Source organism: Polistes fuscatus, unplaced genomic scaffold (assembly GCF_010416935.1).
Source record: "Polistes fuscatus isolate 324 unplaced genomic scaffold, CU_Pfus_HIC Scaffold2, whole genome shotgun sequence".
Classification (NCBI taxonomy): Eukaryota; Metazoa; Arthropoda; class Insecta; order Hymenoptera; family Vespidae; genus Polistes; species Polistes fuscatus.
The window spans coordinates 2,278,983-2,298,424 of NW_025113096.1; the positions used below are offsets into that span (position 1 = coordinate 2,278,983).

General features: G+C 37.9%; 1 protein-coding gene and 2 long non-coding RNA genes across 11 annotated transcripts in view; 2 read left to right on the plus strand and 1 right to left on the minus strand.

Moving 5' to 3' along the window:
• Positions 1-19,442, minus strand: part of LOC122516702 (nucleolysin TIAR) — a 401,875-nt gene that overhangs the window by 288,465 nt on the left and 93,968 nt on the right. For 4 of the 8 annotated variants that reach the window (XM_043634738.1, XM_043634736.1, XM_043634737.1 and 1 more), the window contains one exon: positions 5,559-5,630. The exons of the other annotated variants lie outside the window; for them this stretch is intronic. The gene's annotated coding sequence lies outside the window, so the exon portion shown is untranslated. The remainder of the gene's footprint in view (positions 1-5,558; positions 5,631-19,442) is intronic. 8 annotated transcript variants of the gene reach the window in all.
• On the plus strand, positions 1,620-3,191 carry LOC122516706. Of its 2 annotated transcripts, none has more exons than XR_006303651.1 (2): positions 1,620-1,741; positions 2,544-3,191. It is a non-coding gene; the product is annotated as an uncharacterized LOC122516706 (long non-coding RNA). The 2 variants fall into 2 exon arrangements; XR_006303652.1 differs by lacking the exon at positions 1,620-1,741 and adding an exon at positions 1,876-2,408.
• On the plus strand, positions 4,913-9,107 carry LOC122516704. Its single transcript, XR_006303650.1, has 3 exons — positions 4,913-6,975; positions 8,188-8,378; positions 8,633-9,107. It is a non-coding gene; the product is annotated as an uncharacterized LOC122516704 (long non-coding RNA).

Sequence of the window (19,442 nt, forward strand, 5' to 3'; positions counted from 1 at the left end):
AGGAGAAATAAATTAGAAATGACATAGCTAGCGACGGTCGTCTTCTATCCGAATTAAGGTGAGATAGCTCATTAACGAGTTATGCACGCGAACGAATTTAAAACCAGGAAGAAAAAAAGATAAGGTTGCGAGGTTATATTTTTTGTATAGTCGTTGAAAAAAGTAGACGCACGTAACGGCAGACACGTGGCAATGGGATCGTTCATTTCTACGGTCCTATGCCATGTCGCACTAGGATTCAAAAGGAAAAAAAGATAGAGACAGAAAGAAAAAGAAACGAATGCATTTATTCCACCCCTAAAAATAATGATAGCGTGAGCCGACACCGCGGTGAAATTCCGAAACCGAATACAAAGTACTCGAGAGCTTGGGAGTCGTAGAAAAAGTTGAAAAGTAGTCTGGTTGAAAGAATGGAAGGTAAGAGAGTGCCGAAGTCAGATGCAAGCCAGAGTCGAAAGGAAAGGACAGGCACGCTCGCCGCATTACTTTGTACAAATAACGCTCGCCGCTGTAATTTGCGAAATTCCCGTTATTTTACATTTTAAACTAGAAAATAAAACGGCCTAGCTGGCGGCCGCTTATCCGTCCAACGCGATCTCGATCGTATCACCCTCAGTCACGCTTACCCTGCTACAAGCCGAGCACGACTGCTCTGAAAATTACTGTACTACCCTACGTGGCGTGAGTATTATTTTTTCCCGTTTGCTACCTTTCCACATTCCCCTCCCTCCCCCGCCCCCTATTACCAACTACCACCTACTTTTCTTCGATCTTTTCTGCGTCCTTTAGTTTTTCATTTGTATCTCTTCTTTGCACGTATACTATACCTAACATTTCAAATTTGAGAGAAAGAGAAGATTCAAGTCGGGTGTTCGCTCTGGCGGAGCCCGCCTAAAAGTTCGAATATTTTCATCGGTAAGGGATGATTCTCCACTTTACCAACATAGGGGTGACTAGCATTTCACTTTTTGGAGGAAAAACCGAACGCTGTCGCCATCCTACGGACGATGGCCGAACTACGGTTGCTTTTCCAACGTTAGAGGGGTTGTAGGGGTGGTTCGACGTTTGCTCGGAGAGGGATGTCTTTGGTCAAGGTGGGGGAACTCTGTACAAGTCCATGTTACCCTCCTCGAAACTTCGTTCTCATTCGTTATTTTTTTAATACGACAAAAATTCTTGCCTATTGTAAAGATTTCATTCTTTTACATAAATAATTTCAAAGACAATCATTTCGTAACTATAAAATTAATTAAGTTTACAACAATTACACTGATAGAAATTCAACGAAGTAAGAGAAATCGAATCCTTTATAAATATCGATGCACAGTTCGTAAATGTTTAGTAGACTCTTTGTTACATGTTGCATGAAAAAAAATTGTTCGAATTTAGTGGTCTCATTTTAAAGGGTTATTTTTTTTTTCTTAATCCATATTTTTAGAAAATCATGAAATTTTGCCTCGTGCAAAATGAGCTGTCCGTGGCGTATCCCCACCAGAAAGGGGAAGAAATAGTAGTGGGGTTGAATCGATACAGCCACGATACAACAGTTGATGTCTCGAAACTCGAAATAGGAATGCGCACGCACCCCCTCCTGTCACGGGGCTATCGAGCCTCGAAACAATGTAACAGGAGCGGATCGTTTGTCGCGAACAGGTGACTCTCCCGTCACGATACAGACGGCGTACATACGTTTAGTTTTTAAACGCTAAGAAACAAAGCCTCCCTCGTCAATAAACAAAACGTAAGTACCCTTCATACTGATCATGGAAAACAAAAGAATTTCATGTGTCATTTCGAGGATAGATACGAATCGCGTATGAGAGTCAACGTTATTGGTGTTATTTTTCTTTTGTCAGTAAAAGTTCTTTAATAATTTTTCGCGTTGAAATTCAGTACTGATTTTTCTTATCAGACGTTACTTGATTTAGTGATCTTAAAAGTGATTGCACTTTCATTTCGTATCCATAGGTAATAGACGGACTGTATGTTTACCGCTGTCCTGTCATAAACATCGTCGAATTTTACAAATTACTTGCTATTTTTTCTATTTCTCTCTCTCTCTCTCTCTTTATCGTAAATTTTGTACGTACATTTTCTAATATCAAAGCAAGCAATTTTCTTTTAACTACGTAATTAAAATAAAAAATTAAATAAAAAGAAAAGAAATAATATAATCGTATGGAGAATTTATGTTAATGTGTAATTAGTAATTCTCAAATACGATCGAGCGATTCAAGTGTAAGAATAAACAGTCAATATAGTTCATTGCGTATACATCGGACGCTCATCAGTCTGAAATGTCATCCGCCATCTCGAGTAAAGACAAATATGTGCTACGATGATAAGAGAGAGAGGGAGGCTTATAAATAAAGGCAATGACGATAGCGAGGATGCATACGATCTAATTGGTAAATATCGGCCTACCTAACAAAGCTGTATTTCTTTTTACAATCACGTAAAACAATTAACGATTCTAATGTCATCCCTAACGGTCAACGACAAATGTTTGACTAATGTTTAACTAATGATTCTTTTCTTTCTAGCAGTCCCTTTGTTCTTTTCTTTCGGAAAGGTGCAAAAGAATACGTTAAAAGCTAAATTCGTTATATATATATTTCAATTGTAATGATTCATTCAACAGGATTCGATCTGAATAAACATAAAAAATAAATACAATAAGAAAATCTTGAAAAAAATGTTATTTACGCAATTCTTTAAAAAATTGTTATTCGAATAATAAAATAAAAATCAGAGTAAAAGTTTAACAAGATAATCTTCTCGTGATCGTTCGCACGAGTAGTTTATTCAAAAATGTTTCTGTATTAACGGAATAGAACGATAGGCAATAGGAAAAGGAAGTAAAATGGGCAGAAAGTCTCGTGAGAGCGATAATCGTAAAATGTGCGAGAGAGAGAGAGAAAGATAGAGAGTGTGTACGTTTGTGTGCATGCGTATGTGTATATAGGGGTAGTGTGCGTGAGAGTAGTATTCATGGTGGGTGGTTAAAGTGTCAGGGCGAAAGCAACGATACAAGTTCGAGATGCATGGTACTCGAGAGCGATCGAGATCTAAGGGGAAACCTGAAAGTTCGCGTGCGAGCGACTAATAAAGCGGTTGTCCGGTAAAAAAAACAAGGGACGGAGCAAAAATATATTTATTGAAATTGAAGTATTATCGTGTGTGTTCAAAAAGATACGATGGAAGGAAGATAAGGGTAAAGATGTAATCAAATAATGAATATTTTAAAATATATATATATTAGGATGAACCAAAAGTTCGTGCGTTGATTGTGTTGTTTCAGTTAATGCAATTTTTTCAAGTCAATAAAATTACTTTATATACAAGTGAAATATTAATTAAAAAACGCACGAACTTTTGATTTTTACCTCAATAATATATTTAATAAAAAATAATAATATAGTGTTATGTTTTTAATTATTAAAACCAATAAAAGAAAAAAAACAAAGAAGATAATTAGAAAGGAAGATCTATAGATCGATCATTGACGAAGGAAGTAAAAATCGATCGGTTTTCCATGTGGTCTTGAAGCGTAACGCGAACCACTAGTTTCGCGATATTCGACGTGTATACCTAGAGGAACAACCACCCTTGCCACCCCTGTCGCTCACACCAACGCGAACGAACGGAAGGCCGAGTACGCGCGCGCGCGCGCGCGCGTACTCGGGCTTCTGTACCATGCGGGGGTGGGCGGGAGTATGAGGGAGTGAGAGACAGATTAATGTGACCCCGTCACCGTTCGAACAAAGCTTCGCACAATGGCCGCACACACCAGGGACAGTGGACGATCGCAACGAGAGACGCTTGCAACGATCTACGCTTACGGATGGCTGGGATGGTAGTTTTGCTATGCGAGCGAGCGAGTGAGCCCTCTGGATATATTACCCGCCACTCGTGGCTATCACCAATGAGATTCAATGCGTGATCATGCCCGTCCACCAGCGTTCCCTCGTTTTCTTCTCTCTCTCTCTCTCGTGTCAGCCTCGATACAAGCAGATATTCTACCAGATAATCATTCTTTTTCGTGTTTTTTTTTTCTTGTTCTTTTTTCTCCTATTTACTTTATCTTTTCATCCTATCGCGCTACTGTTGCGTCAACCCTTCTCTCAACGCTTTAAAATTCAACCAGATGATGAGAACAATGAGAGAGGAACAAAAGAATAGTCTAAACAAGTTTCTTTCGTTCTTCCTTATTAAATTATTTAATAATAATCCTTTCGATTTATATATCGTACATTTCTCAATTGGGTTTCTTTTTCTTTATGTTATCGAAAGATCATTTAATTCTGTTTGACTAATCTTCGGGATTGACTATTTGCGCGTTCTCCAAACCGTGCTCTTCAATTATGCCCTCGTATTTTCGCTCATATTTCCTCGATCACATTCATCCCTTTTACGTGAAATGGGGGGCGATGATAGTTGTGACCACACCCCCCGGGCGTGGGTTTCCCTGCGCGCGCAGAAAATTCTTACTTCTTATCGGAGGGACTTCCTATCCTGGCTCACATTCTGCGAGACGATAGCGAGAAGGTTAGGTGATACACAAACCGATTTGAGGAAAGGATCGGATTTGAATTCTTGCTCCACTTTATCTTGCATCTTTTTTTTTTCGATCAATCTCGAGAAAGAGTATCAAGGGACGACAAGTTTCCATGCAATAAACATATTCCAACCTGGTAGATGGGAAAATCATAAAATAAACAATGGCAATCGAGTTACGATTGGAAGGATTGTGTTACATAGTTTGAAAAAAATTAGATCCATTTCATGGATTCAGTGAATCGTAACGATACTCGATGAAAACGATAAAATATAGAAGATATTTTTTTTCCGATTAGATTAATTTATTTTATCCGGTAACAAAATTTTTAATCTCAAAGAATTATGGCAGAAACGTAATGTTTCTTTTTTTCTGAAAATTTCAAAGAAATAAGTACGATCAAGGAGACGGTGATACGATCGGTCGGCCAAAAATGTTAGTTTCAGGATCCTTGGTATTTTTACTATGGTTTCCATTAAATCACTGGAAAATCTGTTCCAGTGCCTAGCGGCATGGTCGCCACGCCAGAGGAGAATAAAGAGGGGCTTATTATAAGCGACGTTAATTCTCGAATAAATAACCGCGGGCTTGCGCGAAGATCGAGAAGAGAAAGAGGGTTGTTCTAAGAATAAGAAGGAGAGAGAGAAACACAGAAAGAAAGAGAGAGAGAGAGAAAAGGTGAGTAAAGATTGAACTTGGAAAGAACGATGAAAGAGAAGGAAGGAAGGAAGGAAGAGAGGGAAGAAACGGAAAAGGGATGAGAATGTAGGTGGTTGATTTATTTCGGCGCCGCAAAGATCTGGATTCGCGTACGTGTCTCGTGCTTCAAATTACCAACTTATAAACTCTCTTCTTCTCTCTTTCTTTCTTCTGGAAACCCTCCCATAGATCATTCCGTTGTACGAGCAGAAAAGCAATATGTGCCCAAGTGTCGACACCTCTTCGAATCGAGAGAAATGTCATCGAAATATCTCTTTACAAATTTACAACCATCTCGTACCTTCGCGGTCGATAAATCCTGCTGATCATCGCGAGTCCGTCTTTGTGAGCATTCCTCTGCCGGTCATCTTACCTGAAACAATAGAGAACAATCTTCGATAATAACGAAAACGTTCTGACGTATTAAGTTTGTACTTTAATAAATTGTTATTAAATAACTGTGATAAAATTGTTAGCGATAATTTGATTTACATATTTATGCATATTTATTTTAATTGCTTGAAATTCGATTTTACATCAGATCGTATTAGAGAGAAGAAAATGGGACAAAGACAAACGAGAGAAGAAGACCGAACGGTAAGTCGAGGTCCGGAAAGTCTAAACTTTTTACAGCGGTGTTAGCGCATTTAATTTATCTGGCGATAATGGAGACGAGGCAGCGGTGTTGCGTTGAGGAGAAGAAGAAACGAAGAAAGAAGAGAAGAAGGAAGGGTGAAAACCTCGAGCCACGAGAAGAACAGAGAATCCTTATTAAAATTCATTAATTTCGCCCATCTATGAAAGTTTCATTTTCATGCAAATCTGAGGAATAATCCGGCTGAAAAAAACCAATTTGAATGACTTCGGAAGAGTCGTGCCGGTCGCTAGGGAAACTTGCTTGTTGTGCGAGAGAATGAACGTGCGTACGCACAAGTTTGCCTCTGTAAGTGTGTACGATAAAGAAAGATAGAATAAACGGTACGTCAAACGTGGCAGGATAAAGCGACATCGTATTCTTACTAAACGGTATTATGCAAATGACGATCCCAACGCATGAAATTTTGGATAGCACGAAAATAAAACTAATGTGATGGAGAAGAAAAGCTATTTCCTGTAGAGCCTCGTAAAAACGATGGAGAATAAGAGAAAGAGAAATAGGAGAGAGAGAGAGAAAGAATGATTGTGAAAAAAGGGTGAGGGGTTGTTCGCAGAGAGTAGAACGAGCGAACAAATCGTCACGACAGGAATCTGGGCCGACGTGCAATGAGTGATCGCGCGTTTCCAGTGGTAACCTCGAGAGAAGCGAAATTTTCCGACCGACAGCCACGTCAAAACGATTTGTCGTCGGCCTTCTAAAGAGAAATGCGAGTCACTCTCCCTTCTCTCTTCTTGTGGGCGGACGACAACCATTTCCTCGAGTCTCAAGAAATCACCCCTTGCTCCTGTTTGCTCCTATCTTTGCTTTTGCACACGTGCATTCATGAAGGACATACGCAAACTCGAAGGAGTACAAGCTTCTGTCGATTCTCTTTTTTTTATTTCTTCTTCTTCGTCTTATTTTCTTTTCTCTTTTCTTCTCTTTCTTTTACCATTTTCTCAGACCCTTCTTATCTGTTTGCTATTTATTTAGGAGGATCGGACGAATGGCACTCGACTGATACCAAGCGGACAAACCCAAGCGATGCTGGAATCACCTCTTAAGAATACACATGCCCCAGGTGACGGCTTATCGCGTTTATGCAACATTACCCTTTCCCACCGTTATTTACACCACTTTCCATATTTTTTCGTTACGTTTAGTATCTAACCGTGCTTTTCTTTTAACGCTCTCTAAAGCAGTTTGAGAAATAAAAATTATTATCTGCCACTTATTCAATCTTACTAAACATATTTTTTGGTTTTACTTTTAAGTTGATGAAATATTTCTATAAGATTTGTTTTTATTCTATAAAGATTTTACAAACCAAGGATTGTTTTATTTGCGTACTGTGGTTTCGTCGATATTTATAAGGGTTTTATCCTACAAAACCTAAAGGATGTTGACGATTTCGTTAGATTTAGTTCGCGTGACAGGAAGTCCTTAATGGCGTTGTTGTAAGTCGCGACGCGTTAACGATTGCGATTAATCGTTTCGACGTGTTATCCGTCGGCAAACGAAAAGATTCAATCGATACGATTAACCACGATCTCGAGCGTTATTTTGATTTCGACGCTCTCCCACCCACGTAAATCGCATTTTCCGTGATTATCGAATTTGCCCATCGACTCATGCGCGTTCATGAAAGTGCATTTATTTTCAAAGAAATCGATGAATTCACTTTATTTTCGCTCAGCCGATTTAAATATCGAATTGAGTTCGCTCATATGCACATGACCGTCCCGTCCACATATCTCGACTATTGTTTTGCATAATTTTGTTCACTACGGTAAACACATTTATTTTTCTAAGCTAAAGAAATTTTTCCTTATAAAAAACGTACAAGCAGAAATTTTCGATTAAACAAATTAATCAAACAATTGGGCGATGACGGACGAATAAATATTTATATTAGAATTATTATAATATGAAAGAAATAAGAGAGGAGAATTTTAAAATAATAGTTATCTTTGTAAATAACGAAGTACGAATAACATTTTAACGTCTCTGTTAAAATGTTTTTTATTTACTCTTTTATAAAATGTAATTTGCTTAGCGTATTTCGTGCTGCAGTCGATCCGAACGATCCCGGTCGAGCGACCGTTGTCGAATTTTATGCTTGAACGATTATGTTAATATGGATAACGAAGATAACACGACCGCATGCATGATCTACTATCTCTCTCTCTTTCTCTCTCACTTGTTCCATGTATTCTGTTCTCCCTTTCATACATACCTATGCAATTCCAGTATATTTTACGAACACTTCCTACTTTTTTGTATTTTTCTCCAGCCCTTCGATGAAGCGCCCTTTTGCCTCGGCAGCATCGTTCTAGGGCGCATACGCGAATACACATAAAAATATGCGGACTTGCGAGGCTGCACGAGTTCGCTGCATAATCATGCAGTCGATGAACGCGAGGGAGTTAACCATGCGAGAAAGGATAGGGCAGGGAAAAAGAAATTTACGGGGATCCGCATCGAGTACGATACTATTTTCTGTCTCGTCGTATATCATTCTGTGTTCCCTTCGCTACGTAACCTTCCAATTTAATGCATTCTTTGTTAATATTCAGTATGTTATACATTTTCTGGCATAGATGCTGTCCAAAATTATTATTATTATTATTATTATTATTATTGTTGTTGTTGTTTTTTAATTTTTTTTAATCGATACCCATACGAAATATTATAGTAATAAAGTAATGTTAATTTGAATGATGAGTTTTTCTTTCTAGGGAAATAATCGTCGAGTTCTGATAGGTTCGTAGAATATGAAATAAATCGACAAATATCAGAGCGATTTGGAAGCATTCGACAAATCGACAGAGGAAGATACTCGATAAGGGAGATACACGAAGTTTCCATTCGTCTTACCTTAGCGAATCGGAGGTCTGCCCGCTGTCAAGATAAAGGATGTTTAGGACAGTTGGCTGAGTTCGACGATCGATGAACCTCTTCTTCCTGTCAAAACACCACATACAACGGTTACCGTTCCTTTTAAGAGATATGGACAACTCTCAAGGGAAGAAATTGTTGGACGATGAATCAAGAGTTGAAAAGGTGTCGAACGACGGCTGTCGGCCATTATTGTTGTTTCTTCTTCGACTATACTACGTCTATATTTTTATTATTGCGATGGTTGAAGAAAAGACATTTAGTAATTGTTTTTCTGTTATTCGTTTGTTCGAAGTTTTAAAGAGAAAACGAAAAGAGAAATAGGGAAGAAAGATAGCGCGCGTCCCTTTGGCTCGATTTTACGCAAGAAAGACGAATGAAACGTAGGTCTGGTTTCTCTAGGATAAAAGAAGCCGATATGGTCGATATACGAGCGTAACTCTTATCGCGAAGAAGCCGGCGCGTGGAAGAAGAAACATCCCTCGTAAATATAAAAGGTATAAAAGCTACCCTTTTGATGGAGTGCCCTCTTAAGGGTCAAACTGGTATCGGCCAGTACGTTCACCGCAGGATGACCAAGAAGAGGATCGAGAAGAGAGGTCAACGGGTATGCGAAGGGTAGGTCCTTGAATCGTGCTTAACCACCCTTACTTTACGGTCTCCGTATTTTGTTTAAAATTTACCCCATAAAACACAGGCACATTGATGCCATTCGATTAAACGCCTAACTCCCGAACGTTAAATTAACTTTATTTTTGATACTATATAATCAATTTCAATCAGGCATAATCTATTACTCCGTATAGTTTTATTCCGAATCATTTAAAAACACCGTAGAATTTGATTATAAAATATTCTATACAAACTTCGACGTATCTAAATAGTAACGATCGAAAAAGTTTTTTGATTATAGATGAAACAAGCTCGTAGAATTGCGTGTAATAAAATCATTTGCAATTCGATATGTTTTCTTAGAAAGTTAACAAACGACATCGAACATGAATAAGAAATAGCAATTGGAAATTCGACGATGGTAGAAGAGCCGATATCATTTTCATTTTCACCCCCTGGCAATATAGAAAGCTATTTGTCTCCGTAGCTGAACCAAACGGGTACGATGCGATGATAGAAAGCATCATCGAAATTCAGAAGAAAGCGTCACAAGATATTCCCATTTCCTACGCGCCATCTCGGTCATATGGTATCGCGTGTCGGCCTGTTTGCTTAAGGATATCAACGAGAGACGCAGCGGTAGCTCTTGCTTGCCAGCTAGGGGTGAATAACTTATGTTTACCCGCATGAATTCTCATATTCAGCGTAGCTTAAAGCTGCAACTTTTCACGGCGTTAAGCGATAACAAGCTTGAATAGACCTGTCATTTAAACGAGTCTCTTAAAAAATCACTTTTCAACAATCCATATTCTGTCTCCCTCTCTTTCACACATGCAGATATATATATATATATATTTAACTATTTTGAAACGAATAAATATGTAGCAAAATTTGCTGTGCAATCTCTTGGACGTCCGTTTAGACTAAAAATAAATTCAAATTAATCAGATAATTGAAACGTCTTTTAAATCACTTTCGTTGCAATCATATACGAATCTTTAACAAACTCAAGCGATTGACTTAAGTTTTCAAATTTGAGAATATTCTATGGCGGAAGTATTTCATATATGATAAACCTTTTATATTAAAAATTAACGTATTTAATAATTAGACTTAAAATCGTTAATAAATGAACGAAATAAATAATCCTATTGAATAATAAATGATACGACAATGTGTGTAATTTCATGAATTTTCTTTACTTTTTATTTCGTAGAGTTAAACGATGTAGTAAATGAACGGCCTGTGTAACAAAGAAGAAGATGATAGTTGTTTAGAAAATGTGTGCTGTGAAAGGATGTTAAATAAAAGTGATTTTAATAAACCGTGCAGTCGGAGTATTCACGAACGAGCGAATAATAGAGAGTGCGTATAAGCCGAAGATATAAAAGGCTAGCTAGCATAGCTAATGTATACGACGGAGCTAGTAGCAGTCAACTCGAGTCTCGCCATATCCGTTGCACTTCTACTAGCTCTAGTCGATCTTCAAGACCGTAGATGATGTATTTTGTTAATGTACCGTATGCGTCATAGAAACGATACGCGGATGTATATCAAGGGAGACATACCACTGAGAAGTTATATTTTTGGAAAGTAACCATCCAGCCACAGCTAGCGTGTCGGCCATAAAGCCGTTTTATTTCTTCGGGGGCGGTTTTAAAATTCCACTACTGAAATGGCGCGTGTGTGAGTGTCGGTGGAGAAGGAGAAGGAGGAGGAGGAGGTGAAGGAAGTGGAAAAGAGAAAGGGACAGAATAAAAAGAATCGGAAGGGAGAGAGAGAGATAGACGCGTTTCTGTTGGAAAGAGTGAAACAGAAAGAGAGAGACAGAGAAAGGGAGAGTTAGATATGGAGACGTAAACTCAACGAGTGAGTCGAGTAACAGCGAAAAAGGGCATGCGGAGAGTAAAACGAAAAATGTATATGTATATGTGTGTTTGCTTGTGTACACGCTCGCACGTACATTCCATCCCTTTTTAGTCTTGAATTCGGTGGGGCTTCGCTCATACATATGGGACCAATTTACAAAAATTATTCAGAAACCAAGGACATTCAGGGTCTGCCTACGCGCCATTTTTTGTAACACAGTTGGAACACATACATCGTCTATAGGATTTGGGAGATTTTTACAGAAATCGAGGGAGTGTAGACAGAAAAGAAAAAGACATCATGTGCAATAAAAAAGAAAAAAAAAACATAACTAAGGAGATAATGGCATAATCGTGTTTTCTAGATCGACTTTTTCACATTTGCATGCATGTAGCGTGAGTCGCGATTTTTATTATTACATTGTGATTATCGCGACGATCGAGATAAAGGGAAAAGATTTTGAGAAAAAATTGAGAGGATGTTTTTCGAAGACACTGTGTATCATATAAGAAACAAAAAAATCTTTTCGCTTGTATTGCTATACGTGTTTCATACTCGGGAAACAGATAAAGAGATGAGAAGAAGGAAGAAACATAGTACGAGGAGTGTGAGAGAAAGAGAAAGAAGAAAAAAGGAAAGATAGATAGAATGAAAGAAAGAAAGCAGAAAAGTGAGAGAGAGAGAGAGAGAGAGTGAAAAAGGGGCTTATGAGAATGCCTCGCTACACTAAATAAATAAAGCAAAACGTACAGAAGGGCGTGTACCTGAGACTAAAAAAGTAAACCAAAGAATTGTCGGGCTTCCAGGTGGCCGAAAGAGAAGACAATAGTGGGTGGAGGAAGGAGAGAAAAGTATCCGAGAAGAAGAACATGAGAGAAAGAGAAAGAAGAAACAAAAGCCCGCGGGTGACCCGCCCGACTTTGCGAAATAAAAACTCACTTTACGGGGAACTTTTATTGCGAGCTCAACGTTTCTTTTGTATCCCTTTGCCCCTGTACGCTACAGCGCTTTCAATCGGTTCAACGAATACATAGTTTACCAATGGTCGCGTTGAGAATACCGCCTTTCTCTCTTCCCTAACAACCTCTATCTTTTGCCTTCTACCATTTTCTCGTTTCATTTTCTTATCTCGTAGTTCCTCTTAATTCCTCTCCTTCTTCTTTTGATTCAAACGAGACCTCTTCTAAGAGAAAAGGAGCTAAGTAAAGAAAGAAAAGGAAAAATGAAAAGAGGGGAAGAAAAAGAAAGAGAAAGAGATAGCAAAACGTAGTAGGAAACCCTCACCATTTTTTTCCTTCCGGCTTGGCCTTGGTCTTTGAAGTTTTCTCTTATTTTTCATTTAGGTATTACGGAAGAGTCATTTAAACAACAAAAACGATCTTCCAACTGGCCGATTCTTGTCGCCTATTGTTGTATTTATTTCGGTTGGAAGTGAATTATGTTGCGAATAAGGTGAAAAACTTTAAATGGGATTTAACTAATGAGGATACGAATTTAACTAATGACCACTACTAAAGTCGTCACTCGAGATAGTTTTGTATCCTCTTTTTTTCTTTCTTTATGGTAAAGCGTATCTTTTAGAAAAAAACGTTATGCGATCACAGACGAAAATTTAATTTAATATTCGTTAAGAAATGGAAATGCATGGAAAAAAAATATGAAGTTGGGCATTGAAAAAGTTTCCTTTTTAATTTTTCGCATAATATTCGCGAATTGTTATAGTCTCCTTTATTTTTATACGTTCTCGAAAATACAACAGCACTCAACGAGAAAAGTTGAAAAGTTATGAAACATTTGTAACGATGTGCGCTCTTCGAAAATGCGATGATTAATTTTTCATGGTTAATTTACCGATTAATTTGCCAGGAGGAAAAGTGGTTCTTGCATCAAGTTGAGGAGGGGGTCTGTCAAGAGCACTGATTGAAATATAGGGTAGAAAGGCCTCAGGCTGCAAAATCGAGGGTGGAATACCGGTCGGATTTAAAGCGGCTGACAGCGTTTCTACGACGAAATATTTCCTTAGAGTTTGTAGAAAAAGCTTTCTGTCGATTATTTTGACGCTTCTAGAGACAAATAAGAATACGAAAGTAACTTGAAACGAGAGAGAGATAGAGAAAGAAAGATTTGTCGTGAGCAATCGAAAAGAATAAACGATCGTTATTAATAATATTAATTTTTCATAATCATTGAAGTGTATGAATCTTCTTTTAAAACCGAAAAATCACAGGAACGAGCTCTCTCGCTTAACCAAAAAAAAATATGTTTCAACCAGAACAGCGAATGAGTTAGCGAGATTCGCTTTGAATAATAGATAAATGCAAGCTTGAACGATGGATACGTCGGATACGGGTGCACGCCGAATTTCAGTGTGATTTCCTTGGCATTTTTCCGGGTGTAATAAACGAGTGACGTTTGCGGCGAAGTTCGCAATTAAACCGTACATACAAACTGCGCATACCATACGTAACCGATGTACCCTAGGCGCGGAATGCAGGTAAAGCCCGTTTGTTTTGGAAATTGCGTTAATTCGCCGAGCGCAGACTGGCTGATTTTGTGAGTGACGTGGCAATCACTGCGCAATCACCGAGAACGAACGAATCGTAGAAACGAACTGTCGCTTTCCTATACACGAAATGCGGGCGAGCGTGTATGCGATCCTGAAAACCGCGAACGAACAGTCATGAACCACGAATAAAAATTCATACGTGTTAACAAACATTTTTTAATGACACGCTCGTATTTGTAATTCGAATGTTTTAGATAAATATATTTTTTTACACAATTATAAATAAAAATATCATTTTTTCCGCTACGACGTGTATTCATAGAAATTGAAAATATCCTTATATTAAATTTATCGCATTAAAATCGTCATGTTTTTATCATCGAGGAATTTGGCAGTTGCCTGAAAGATTAATCAAATTCATCTAAAATAATAGAAACAACTATTTTGAATAATAACAGATGTATGATTGCTTTATAAATAAATACTAAATTTGTTAAAAAGGCATCGAATTAATTGCTACTTCTAATATATTAGGTAGCATCTATTTGTTTTTCCTATTATCAGTGAACCGAGATTATCCCGTTGCTTACAAGCGAAAATCTTTTAATTAGAAAAGGTAAAGGAAGCGAACACGAGTGCCTACGGCATATCGGAGCTGCAGTAAACGAGAAAATGTAAAGTGTCATCCTAGTAATTAATCATCTATTAATTGGTAAGAAAAGACGCACGTCATCTAGCGAAATTGCTCGATCTTGAAGGGGCGACTCCCACCGAGTCAAACGCCTTTACTCGTTATTTATAATTAATTAATATCCGCTCGTTTACGGATTAATCATTATGTCCATGCCATCATCGTTCTACCATAGAACAATACGTGTACGGTTTTGTAATATTTCCCCTTAAGTTTTACGTAATTAATTTTCGTGATAATGCATAGATCGTTCTTTCGCAAATACGTAACGAACTGTGCCGTGTGGGAAACTTCATTTTAGGAGACCGAGCAATACTTTCTACGGAAGTTAACGTGCCGACAAAGTTGAAACGTTAACATGTTTATCGTGAAAGCTAGCATAGTCTATAGAGATTAAAATAAAATGAAATAAAAAAGAAAGATAGAAAAGAAGTAGCAAAATAAACAGACGATTTGTTATATATTCTCTTTATAACGTTGGAATGCAATTAACTTAAATATCGATCGACGGAACATGCAAGGATTTCCAAAATGTCGTCCGAATTTATTATTTAACTATTCCCCTTAAAATCGGACAAATGGATGCGTTGTTTATTTTAACTCTCTATTTCTCTCTCGGAAGAGTGATTTACATTCGTTGGTAGATACCTCCCTTAGTACTGCATCGTAAATTAAATTATTCTTTCCGTGTAACTCGTGGGAATGCCTCGCACTTATCAGAATCGTATAATGCGATTCAATAATAACGATGCGAGCGGCATTTCGATGAAGAATTATTTTGTTACTCGTGTCTCGTATCGTTCAACGTAAATTCATTCTCTTTACGAAACTTGTAACAAAAATTGTATTATCCATTTGGTGATAAATTTTCATCAGATTGCAGTTCAAAATTTACCTTCGTCATTACCATTTTTTCTTCTACGCGTATCGTTAAATATCACCGTTATTCGTATCTCTTGGTAATAATGCAAGAGAACAATGAAAATAAAATCTTCACGCGATGGAAAGTTAAGAAAAAAAAGTTTTTTTTCGGGAGATTTCGTGGGGAGCAGGAGAAAAGATATTCGGGAAGTCAATAAGAAGTCGGATATTATATCGCATGGAAGTGCAAATATTTTTCCGCAACGCACGACCGTGAATGCAGAATCAATAGAGATGGGGTGGAGGATAGGAGAGGGTGGGGTCCATTGTGCTCTTCTCTCTCATAGGTTACACGCGTCTCGCGTCGAACGGTGGCATGCATGGACCGTACAAAATATATGCGGCATGCCTACATAAAATATCTATAAAGTATAACCTGAGCCTGCCTCAAGTTCTCATATACATTTATACACATATACATATGTATATTTATGTATATATATAAATATATATATGTATATATATATATATATGCAACGAGTTGGACCATCACAATACAGAGTACGGTTGTATAAATCACGTTGAAAATTTATTCTCTTCAATAGAGATCTACGTGAAAACCTAACAGATAAAGCGATGGGAGTCTACATGTATAGGACACCCAGTATACGTATAATGCAGTAGCAGGAAGCAAGATTGCGCCAATTTAATGTAAAATCTCGATTTGAGACGACACCTTGTCGATGAATCCCATATTTTATCAACGATCGGTTTAACTTAGAACCCGTCGTAAATTTGTCCGACTGCATCGACGGTAATACGTGGAAACGGAATTCTCCGACAGGATTTACGTTGTATAATTTATTGATTATTTCTCAGACCGTACATATGTATAATATTTATGTATACATATAATATATGGGAGTATTAGATTCTTTTTTCATTATTTTTTGGTAGGACAGCAGCAGCAACGGAAGGTCTGCCGGCTGATGACATTCGTGTAGGTAATCAAACGACGAATCAGAACACGACGAGCGTGAATTTTTCTGAGCGAGTAGGAATGTTCGTAACGACACGTGTAGCTTATTTTTCAATTTATACGAGACGTCGGCGACCCCAACAGAAGGTATGGTTTTTGTGAAATCAATCACACGTTATTTGCTACCACACGTCTCTCCCGATTGTAGGGGGATGTCCACCGAAAAAGGAAAGAGAAAAGAGATAGGGAAAAGGGAGGGTGAGAAACAGAACGAAAAGAACAAGAGGGTGAGACGATATAGGAATCGAACAGGGAAGATCTACTCGTATCAACATTGAACACACGACAAAACGATATAAAAAATGTAGAAAATTTATTTGAATAATTTTTTCTCAATTTTCTCGAGCAAAGATTTAATATGAGATATCTACTTTGTACGCACGACAAAATCGTACTATAAGAAATATAAGTAAGTAAACATTTTTAATATTTCGGCGATACACGAATTTATTACGAATACTTTTTAATTGTTTCAACTGTTAACCGTTCTCTGAGAAAATGATAAAGGGATTAAAAATGCTTTTTATTCATTTCAGTACCGAAAGGTTAATCAGGCTTAATCCCTTTTAATTCTCGGCAAACGAGATCCGACATTCAGCCGTATTTCATCCGACGTATAAAAAAATGTTTAGCAGAAAGCAAGTTTGTGCGATACTTTTTGGTAAAATAAGAGAAACTCTAATCCGGAAAAAACCGAGCACGAGAGGAAGAGTGGGTGAAGGAAGGAAAAAAGATAATGGTTGCAGCTGACCGTAGAAAAGAGAGAAGTAGAAAGGTAGGAAAAGAGAAAGAGAGAAAGAAAGAGAGAGAGAGAGGACGAGAAAAGCAGAGGAGGGAAAATTATTCGGACACGGATATCTCGTTGTGTTATTCCACCAGCTTCTGAAATATATTTACGAAATAAAAAACTCATTCCAACGTGAAACAAAAGCATCCTTTGCTACGTTTCACAAAAATATCAAAATACAAGTTTGAAGACTACATCAAACTTTCTTTAAAGCTCGATTTACTACAAAATCATTTACTTGTCTGAGGTTGTGGTAAGTAAAAAGGTTGGAAAAAAGAACGAGAAAAAGAAATACCAAAAGATCAACGAGGTAAAAAGAAACGTAGAGTAAAGACGACGAGAGTACTAGATAAGAAAAGAAAGGAAAAGATGGAGAAAGAGAAAGAGAGAGACAGATAGACAGGCGGACAGACAGACAGGCAGACAGACAGGCAGATAGATAGAAATAAAGAAAGAGAAAAGTAAGGACAAGGGTGTACACGAAGAGACGCGGAGCTTTCGAAAAATTACACCACTAAATTTTCTTGGCAACTACCATCATTTACCTAAACTCTGCAGTACCAAAGCTATTGCGAAACGGAGATAGAGGCCGACTCGTAGAATCACAAGGACAATTGTTTTCCCGGTAGAGCAATGATAGAAAGCAGTGGATAGAGAGAGTAGCTACCGAAGTAGTGAGAAGTCAACTCGATGAACGGTAATTGTTCGCAATTATTGGTCCGCCTGGGGCCAACTTCAGGATCATCTGAACATGCCCAGCAAATTGTTACCACTGCCATCCTTCTCCTTTGTATTTCTATTATCCTTCTCTTTCTTCGATAGTTCGCGCTACTTCATCTTGAACAATCGATATTTCTCTCTATTGTTAATTCACTTCGTTTAATTATATATCACTTTTGTTAAAAATCATTTTCGAGATTACGCGCGAGTAAAATGCGTTAGAAGAAAGTTCTGTTGGAAAAGGCATACCGATTCACAGATATTTCCAAGGAAATTGTCTTCCTGGTGGAAACACGGCGATACATTTTCAGCCATTGTGTGAGGATTAACGTTCGGTGGAGGTAACTACGAGGCAGATCAGGATTCTCCTGCGAAATTTACGGTAACTCCATGTTAAACGATAAAACCAACAGCGGGTCGCTGCGGGACAAGAGGGAAAGCATGAGAGGGAGGGAAAGAGAAAGAGAAAGAGAGAGAAATGGTAGTAGGGGAAGGGATACACAAGCGGAAGAGACCTGAAGACGGGTCTGGTCTCTAGTGTGTGCATACTGCGAGTAGGTTGGTACGATGTTACACTATACGCGAGAATAGTACGTATAGTAACGAGGTCCTCCATATTCATGGTGTACGACATACTCGCGCAAATTTAATCCACCGCCTCCTCTACTCCTCTCTATCTTTCTCCCTTTCTCTACTATTCCCTGGATCACACTAGCTTCCTGTCTCTCTTTCTACCTTTCTCATATATGCTCTCTCTGTCTCTCTCTCTCTCTCTCTCTTCTCTCTCGTCTCTTGTCTCGTTGCACCCTTCATTCACCTTGTATGTACCTTTCTCGTTGCCTTCTTGTCTCTCTTCTTCCTTTTTCCTCTTACAATCCACCCTATCCTCAATATCTGAAAGTTTTCTCTACAACCACCGCAAACGCCTTCGATTATGCATGGTCAACATTTACTTCGTATTTCAAAATCGATTGCTTTATACCCGCTTACAATGCTATCAGGGTGTACAGTCTTTAAATCTAATTAAAATCTCATCACTCGTTGTATCTTTTTCTATGTTTAGGTATCAAAATATCGTGCAAGTTTAATATATATATATATATTATATTTCATATAGAAATTTCTTCAAACTAATAAGATTATTTTTATAACGTAAAATTCTAACGTTAGTGAAAGTGAGAATATTAACATTTCGAAAATCTCACCAATTTTTGTCGGATGTAGAAACGTATATATCTAACAGTCAGTCTATAGAACACTAGCGTAGACATGCAAATAATATCTTTTTAATATTCGAGTGTTTCCATTTGGATATAAAATTTAAATAAATTTTAAGAGTAGCAATATTAGTGAGAAAAAAAAATTTGTTCTATGAATCATAAAAAAAAACTCACATGTATTCTCAAAAAGAAATTCCAAAATTCCAAGAAAAATTCCGTGCGCTCAAATGCCGTCACCACTGTACAATCATAACACGGTGTAGGCGGTCGAGGATAGTGTGGATTTGTCCGCGACTTATCTCGAATCAATCCAGTTATAGCATTCTCTTTCACCCTAGCAAGCGT